Genomic DNA, 8,630 nt, shown 5'->3' with positions numbered 1-8,630 from the left:
CGATAAACCAGGCACCTGCCTGAGCTCTTGGTCATCTTAACACCGTTTATCCTCACGGTGCCTTTTAGATCCTCATGCTCATCAGCTACAGCTGCAGACTCAGAAACAGAGTGCAGAGATGGCCTGCAAGGAGGAGGGCTGAAATTCGAACCCACACAGTTCAGCTCCAGAGACCAAGCTCATCATGGTGCATACTATAGGGGTTTTAAAAATCATTATTATTTCCTCATTCTCTGTGTTGCAAGAAATGCTCCGAGCCTAAATCAATCCCCACCTACCTTCACATGCTTCTGTCTCCAGCTCAAGCTCCCAGCAGGGGAATCAAGCAGATGGGGTTCTCCTGGCCTCAGGCTGGGGAGGACTAACGGGTCTCTACCCCCTTGCCCCTCCTTTACTCCTGCTTTACTTTAAGCCTAGGACTGTGCAGCATGAATAATAAAAACCTAGATATAGCTTTTAGGGTTTAACCCGAAAACCAGAAAAGCAAAGCAGCCAAGGCAAAAGAAAAGTCTTACTTATACCAAGGCTGGGCAGACTAAGCAGACTAAACCTCTCTCTTCCCCCATTTTTTTTTTTTGGTTTTTCGAGACAGGGTTTCTCTGTGGCTTTGGAGCCTGTCCTGGAACTAGCTCTGTAGACCAGGCTAGTCTCGAACTCACAGAGATCCGCCTGCCTCTGCCTCCCGAGTGCTGGGATTAAAGGCGTGCGCCACCACCGCCCGGCTCTCTTCCCCCATTTTATATTTCCTCTAGTGCTGGGATTTCAGGTGTGACTGCCTAGTCCTGGGATTAAAGGTGTAGACCACCATCACCTGGATTTGTGTCCACATTGATCTTGTGTACCCCAGAGTAGCCTTGACCTCACAGAGATCCATCTGCCTCTGTCTCCCAAACTCTGGGATTAAAGGTGTGTCACCATTACCTCCCCTCTAGTGGCTTCAGCTTTGCCTCTGATCTTTAGAAAAGATTTATTTATCAAAATACAAATGATATACCACTACAGAGCTGTAAAGATTTATTTATCAAAATACAAATGATATACCACTACAGAGCTGTGTTAAAGGGAAATCTGGGGATTGTGTTACCTTTTATTAATATCAAAATCCGTGCATAACGATTACAAGACAGAATGAAGAATCCGGGCCAGGTCTCCAGTTGCTCTGCAATCTCGTTTCCAAAAGGTGATGGGGAATCTCCAAGCCATGGCTTGCTGCCAGCTCAACCACCTTCCAAGAAAGCCTGACCCCTTGCTTCCAGTTGTTAGAGAAGACCATGCCCATTGGGCCAAGCTGACACAGTACTAAGGGCTAAGGGTCCCAACAACACTGTCTCACAGTTCTGGTAACAGCCTCACTGTCCAGTAGCACTGGGGCTGCTCTTCTTTCCTTTCTGGTAGCAGTGGACCCACTGCACCTGGAAGGGCACAGTGTTGTAGTCTGCAGGGCTTGAAGACACCTGGGGAGCGTCTTTTGGGAAAGAGGTTACAGAGCAGCCTTGGAGAACTGAGTGTCTGGGTTCTCTGACTTCCCAGGTAGGGTGGCCATTTTCTCACTCACGGAGGAGCCTCTGATTTCCCTCCCACAGTGTTCCCAAGGATCTCACAGCCATCCCTCTGTCACTGACCCCCCCCCCCCCCTTCGCCAGGTATGGGGTTTCCTGGGACGTGGTTCTAGGAAGACTAGGTGGGTAAGTATTCGGCAGTGACAAACAGAAACAAACACAGAGGCAGTTTGAACCAGTTTATTTTGCAGCTCTCAAGCAGGGGTTTTTATACAAGAAAAACAGGTATTACAATTCTAAAAGATGTGTGCAGTGAAGCAGTCACAAAGAATAATTATCATAATCATCTAACACAAGAAAGCACAAAATCAATCAGGTATTACATTTCATAACAGTGAGTTCGAATCATCAATTATGAATGGAACAGGTACCATCATAATCACTAAACAAAGCAAAATGCAAAAATCACTTATAATTAATGGCAAACTTTTAGAAGCAAGTTTAAATGGTTATGACCCCTAGGTCCTGATCAAGTTAATAAATTTCCATGAGTAATCCTTATCTAACATCTAGCTGCTGTCTTATTAAAAATCCTCAAAGTTCAAATTAAAACTCTACTTAAACAATGCTTTCTATACCCCAATGTCATAGCCAACCTCATCTATACACGCTCAGCCATACAAATTCATATATTGTAGGAGGATATTATATCAAAGTGTTATTTTGTAATTATGTAAATGATTATGAAGCAAAGCGTTGAATCTCTCAGAGAAGAGGTCATGGCCAGTGACCCCTTTTCAAGGGGTGGCTTCTTATCCAATTTTCTTGCTTAAAATCTTGGCCCAAACTATCAGGAACATCTCATAAATATAGAAAAGGAATAGAAGAAGGTAAAGCAGACAAATGCCGTGAGAACTATGGCTCAATATTTGTCTCCAGCTAGAGGGTCCCACAACCAGTTCCAGGAGACCTCCTCCCTTTAGAGTCTAACACCTCAGTCTGTGGAACTTGTCCCACAGAATCTCCTGGGGTTGGTGTGGCATCCCTCCGTACCTCACAGGCCTCTATTCTGCTCCTTGTTTTGGGCGCTCACCTGCAGGTGTTGCCCCCTCCAGTCACTGCCATGTGTATACTCTGTGCAGTAGATCCAGCTACAGGGACAGTGGACTGGTATCGGTGTGGTTGGTTCTCTACTTTGCCCTGATCTCACACCCCACAGCGGTCTCCATTCCTGTGCTCCACCAAGAGAGGGAGTATCTCTGAATTTTAAAGGTTTTTGGGACTCTATTCTGTTCTTCCTATTGGGTTCCCTTGTCCACTCTTGATATGAGGGCTATTGCCTTGATTATTATTTCCTGTTTTTCTGGTTTGGCTGTGATCTCTTAGAGGCCTGCTCTTTTCTGAAGAAGAAACATTGGGGGAGTGGATCTTGGGGGAGATGGGAGGATCTGTGGGGGAGCAAGGAGGAGTGGAGGGAGGGAAAACTGTGGGTGGGATGGATTGTATGAGAGAAGAATCTATTTTCAGTTAGAGAGAGAGAGAGGTGGATTGTTCAAATAGAACTTCTTTCTTGCTTGCACACCTCCACTAATCACACACACACACATACAAAGACACACACACACACACACACACAAAGACACACAAACACGCACACTGCATGCTGTAGCACTTTGTTCTACAGAAACACATAAAAGTTGAAACCACTGAACTCTCAGAAAGGCTCCCAGCTAGCATGCTTTCTTCAAATTAATGTTGATAATCTACAACTAGAATTCCAGAGACAATGCCCCCTTTTCTGCCACTCTACTTGCCCCCACCATAAACCAAACTAAGACAAAGACATCCATCTGATGCTGTGTGTGTGGCCAGATACCCTCTGTGTTTAAATGAGTATATAAAGATCAGGTGTGATGAAAGTGTTCCCACAAAACTCATTTAAACTAAATTACCATTCTTAGCTACTTAAGATGGTACATCTGCAATCTGACTATGGTTTCATGGAAGTCAGACATTTGGGCAATAATGAGTATTAAATAAAACCATGAGTTGGGACCCTTGTCCCAAGGGACCGGTGACTTTATAGGAGACCAAAGTTAGAATGAAAGGGACAGAGAGAGAGAGAGAGAGAGAGAGAGAGAGAGAGAGAGAGAGAGAAACTGGGCCTGAAACCCCAAAGACCACCTCCAGTGACACACTTACTCCACAAGGTCACATCTCCTCATCCCCGTCAAGTGGCACCGCTCCTAAATTCCAAGCATTCAAATCTATGAGTCTGTGGGGCCAGCCCTATTTAAAGCACCAGGGGAGTCAGACAGGAACACGGAATGTAACCAAGGCTCAGGATAGTTTTCTTAAGTCATTATTCATGATGTCACCACTGAATAATGGGACACTCCAACTCTAGGGTCCTTCAAGTGGATACCAACAGTTAGCAGTTATGATTGTGACGCTACCTCAGCTGGGACAGACAAAGGCTAACTAGCTAGTCATCTGTCCGTCCATCTTCTCACCCACCAACGTACTCATCCCCCCACCTGCGCCCCTCCCTCCATGCATCCATCCAGATTAGTTACATCTGTGTCTCTATGACCAGACACTGCCTCCAGGAGGAGGGATTTGTCTTGGCTCATAGTCTCAGAAGGGCCATGCACTTAGAAGATGACAGCAGAAAGAGTGTGTGGTGAGGATCTGATCATTTTTCATGGACACAGAGCTGGGAAATGGGGAAAGTGGGAACTAAACATGACCACATGTTCCTATGGGGTGTCCTTCTCCAGGGAGGCCCCATATCCTGAGGTCCCCATGACCTCCCTAAATAGCTCTGCCAGCTGGCAACTAGAGACTAAAAGGAGCATTTCACATCTAATCCATAATACTATCTATTTCTGTATCTACAAACTATCTTGCCTCCAAGCCAATTCAGGCAGTCTTTCCTTTTTATCTTTTTTATTATTGTTTACTCAATTTGGCTTGTAGGGGCAGCAAGAGGGTGGGCGTCAGAGGACTACCTGAGGTAATCAGTTCTCTCCTTCCACCAGGTGTGTGCCACGGATCAAGCATAGGCTCTCCATTTCGGTAGTAAGGGTCTATACTTACTGAGCCATCTGGCCAGCCCTCTAAACTGACTTTTCTGTGTTTCTCTCGAGACAGGGTTTCTCTGTGTAACAGCTCTGTAACTCACTTTGTAAATCAGATTGTCCTCGAACTCACAGAGATCTGCAAACCGCCTCCTGAGTGCTGAGATTAATGACATGCTCGCCACCTTCTCCCAGCTATCAGTCTTTAAGACAGTAATAACACACTCACAGAGAGGCTTTTGCTCCATGAATCCCTCACAGGAAACACTCCCAGTGATCCAGGCAGAAGCTCCACTCCTTCTTACAACCTAGCCTTGGAATTCCACAGCAACACTTGCCCTCACACTGCTGGAAGAGTCCCACACCCACCCAGATTCAAAGACAGAGACACCCATCCGTCGGGAGGAACAGCCCTGGAAGAAGAATATGGAAGAATATGGACAAATCGCAGCTGCCATCTTTGAAGTTACAAGTCACACAGGCTGAGCTCTGCAGAAGAAAAGCTGAAACTGGGAGTCATTTGTGAAGGGACGGGAGAGAGAGAGAAGGTGTGACCTGAAGAGACATCTCCCTGGCACAGGTCACCACTGGGAGCCCACTGAGGGACTCTGGCCAGCTCAAGCATAGAAGCACTGCTCTTGTAGTCCTTGCCCTTCTCCCCCATCCTCTGCCTTCTAAAAACTGTTAGATTACATTCCCAAAAGGGGCCACCAAGGTCTATTGCCTCATAAGGCCAATTTCTCCTCCTGAGGCTGACTCCCAAGGTCTAGCCATCAAAAGTCCCCTTTGGCTCACCTAATTGACATGCCCTTTTAAAGTTAAACACCTCATCCGAACAGAGGGATTCCCGTTTTACCTTGGTAAAATTTATTTATCTATAGGCCTCTTTTGTCCCTCATGTATCCAGAGGTAGTCTATTGTCCCCCCAATATAAAACCACTGCCCCTCTCCATTTTTCCTTCCCCTTTTCCGTTGTCACTTATCTCCTTAACACAGCATCCTTGCCCATTCTAACGCCGCCCCCCGTTCTCCTACTCTTAATTAAACCTGCAAAGACATTTGCTGTTGTTTTCCTGCCAGAGTCAGAAATCAGCCCCCCCCCCCTTTTTACATCCCTGCTTAAAAAAGAATCTCTCGGTGAAGCAGGTGTTTGTGTGTAGTTTGTACCCAATTGGGGATCTGGGAGGGGACCCCTGTTGTGCATGGGTCCCCTTTGACCACAGCATCTGGATCTCCAGAAGCAAAATATTGGTTCCTTTGGCTCAAATCAGCCACCTTCTACCTAGGGTGCTTCAGGTATCTCACAGAGAGTTAAGTCCAATTCCTTGAGTGCGTCTGTTATGCTTTCAAGGTTTTCTGTGCAGGCCTTCACCAACACTACGTGAAAAAGACACTGGGAAGACTGAGTGTGACCCAAGAGCCTCTACTCCAGTAGGAAACAGGCCATATTCATGAGGTCTCAACCAATGGGCAAAGACAAGTCCATTATGAGCAAGAGAGGTCAGTCATTAGGCTGTGAGATATTGAAGACAGGAGCTGAACTCACATGACCAATGTGATCAATTCATAGAGATGAAGGAGCTTTATGAGTTAGATCTTCACCACTGTGACAATATAAAGGGAAAAAATTCTTGTTCTGATTCAGAGTTTCAGAGGTCTGGTGTTGAGTATTTTCATATAACATCATGACAGCAGCATCCCTTATCAGAGGACATTCTTCAGGCAGACAGCATGCAGAGAAGAGAATTCCCAGCTTCTTGTCCTGGAGTCCATCTAGTTCTCAGCCAACAAAATAGTGCCATCCATATTCAGGGTGGCTCTTCCTTGACTTCCTTCACAGACATAGCAGTAGTGTCCCTCATTAGGTTCCTAGGTCATTCTAAATCCAGGCAAGATGACAAGGAGTAACTGTCATGGGAACCCAAGAAGAGGACATGTTTATAGGCTCTTGTCTGTGATCCTAGTCCTTGAGTGTTGTGGACGATTGCCACAACCCTGAGGGCTACACTGTGAACTTGAGGCCAGCTAACCTACGGAGGAAGACTCATGAAGAATGACCATTTTAATGTGTCACTGACTAAGAATATAAACGGTCCAGTACTCTCCTTAAGGATATTCCTACATTCTTAGTAAATGACCCTTTCAGATACTCATCTCATTTTCAGGTGTCTTGGATAAAGTGTAAGGGTTTTATAAGAAGAATTTGTTTTTTGAAAAGATTTTTAAGTATCTCTTTCCTCAGTTTTATGAACTACTGGAATATATGTGGATATTTACAGTTATTTCTTCAGATTGTGGGATTCATCAGTGAGTTTTTCCGGTTACACCACAAGAGAATATAATCCCATTGGTTCTTTCAGATTGTGTTGCGTAGTTTTACATTTCAACTTTTAAGTTTTCCATGGATTCTTATATCTTGTTATATAAGCCTGCATCGTTAGTAGGGAGCTCGGAAACATCGGAGCTACAGAGGGACAATGTTGCTAGGACAGATCCTCCATCCAGGAACAAGGACTCTAGCAATGATGGCCACGCAGTGGGAGCAATTTCATTCCTGTCAGTCAAAGCATGTCTCCTTGGAATTTGGTTTCTGAGGGAAAGGGAGGTCCTATACAGACAGGAAGCAGGTTTATTTAGTATGAAACCTGTGCTACAACTTAGAGGACAAAACCTGGAATTCAGGCTGCTTGAAGGGGTCATTCTTTCTCTGGTGAAATTGGATGGAATAGACTGTGTGATAGCATTGAGTCTGCTTTGACTTTGGCCAACATGGGTAGGGAGGGGATGGGGACCAATCAGCTCTGATAAGACCATGTTTATTGGCTACCATTCTGTTGTGATAAAAGTTTATAAACATGGCATCCTAAGAAATAGTGAACATATCTGTCTGTCTTAGTCTGGAGGGATTAGAGTCCATGGGGGTGGTCAGAGGCATGGAAGCTACTTAGAATTTTGAAGGCAAATGCAAGAGATTGAGATGTCACAAACTCAAACTCAAGCAAGAAATAGGAGAAGACATGAAGACTAGAGTCTAGGTAATTCTAACTCAGGCAACATGACAAGGACTAACTCATAAAATCTCAAGTTGAGGACATGTAGAGTCAGGTCTACAGGCTCTTGCCTGTGATTCTCTTCTATTGGAGCTGTCTCTCTTTGTTTTGGAGGGATAAAAGCCTTTTGGTGTGGGTCAGAGTCATGGACTCTAGCTGGATTCCTAAAAGCAAATACAGGAGATTGAGATGTGACCAACTGAAACTCAAGCAAGAAGTAGGAGAGAACATAAAGTCTATGCTGATTCATCAAAGGACAGTCCCATTAATGGAGTTTTGTCACTAAAGCTCCACCATATAAAAGTCCCAAACTGGACCATCAATTGACCTTGTGTGTCCATGTGTTCAAATGCCGCATTTTATGAGACATTTCTAATTCAAATTACCACAGTGGGATTGTTGAATGTATGTCAGACGTGCTGAGAACTTGGGTTCTAGTTTGGGAATTTGTGGAACACGTAGATGTGCGGTAGCTGGAGGAACCTAAGACTTAGAACTGTATTCCATGTAGTTCAATGTGAACAGCCACCTAATACCAGCTCTATTGGAAACAAGATGCTCCCCAACCATGGTTCAGCGTATCTTGAAAGCACAGACACACACACACACAAACCCTTCCTCTCTGGAGTTGATTTGGTGCCAGCCATAAGAAAAATACCTAGGGCACTGGTTGTGGTCCAGAACCTGGTCTAACCACTGTCAGTAATGAGAAGCCATGATTGGGCGACTCCTTGTGGTGACATCACAAGAAGGCATTATGAAGTATGCTAACAACTACTGTGTTTCAGGCACCGCCTGCATTGGGCTCCTGTCCTCGTATCTCAGAGTAGCTGTCAGTAGTCTACAGAACAAGTGTACTGATTATTGGCTGTAACAGACTATGAATCTCCAATCTACTGGACTCTGTTACAGTGAGTTCCTTTCCAGTTCATTGGTTTGGTTCCAGCATTAAGTTTTGCTATTTTGTGCTTACATTTATGCTATTAGTTAACATCCTAGGT

This window comes from Microtus oregoni, unplaced genomic scaffold (genome assembly GCF_018167655.1).
Source record: "Microtus oregoni isolate MIOR12 unplaced genomic scaffold, Mior012 000007F_ref0000211, whole genome shotgun sequence".
In the NCBI taxonomy this organism is placed as follows: domain Eukaryota; kingdom Metazoa; phylum Chordata; class Mammalia; order Rodentia; family Cricetidae; genus Microtus; species Microtus oregoni.
Note: the sequence above shows the minus strand (reverse complement) of the source record.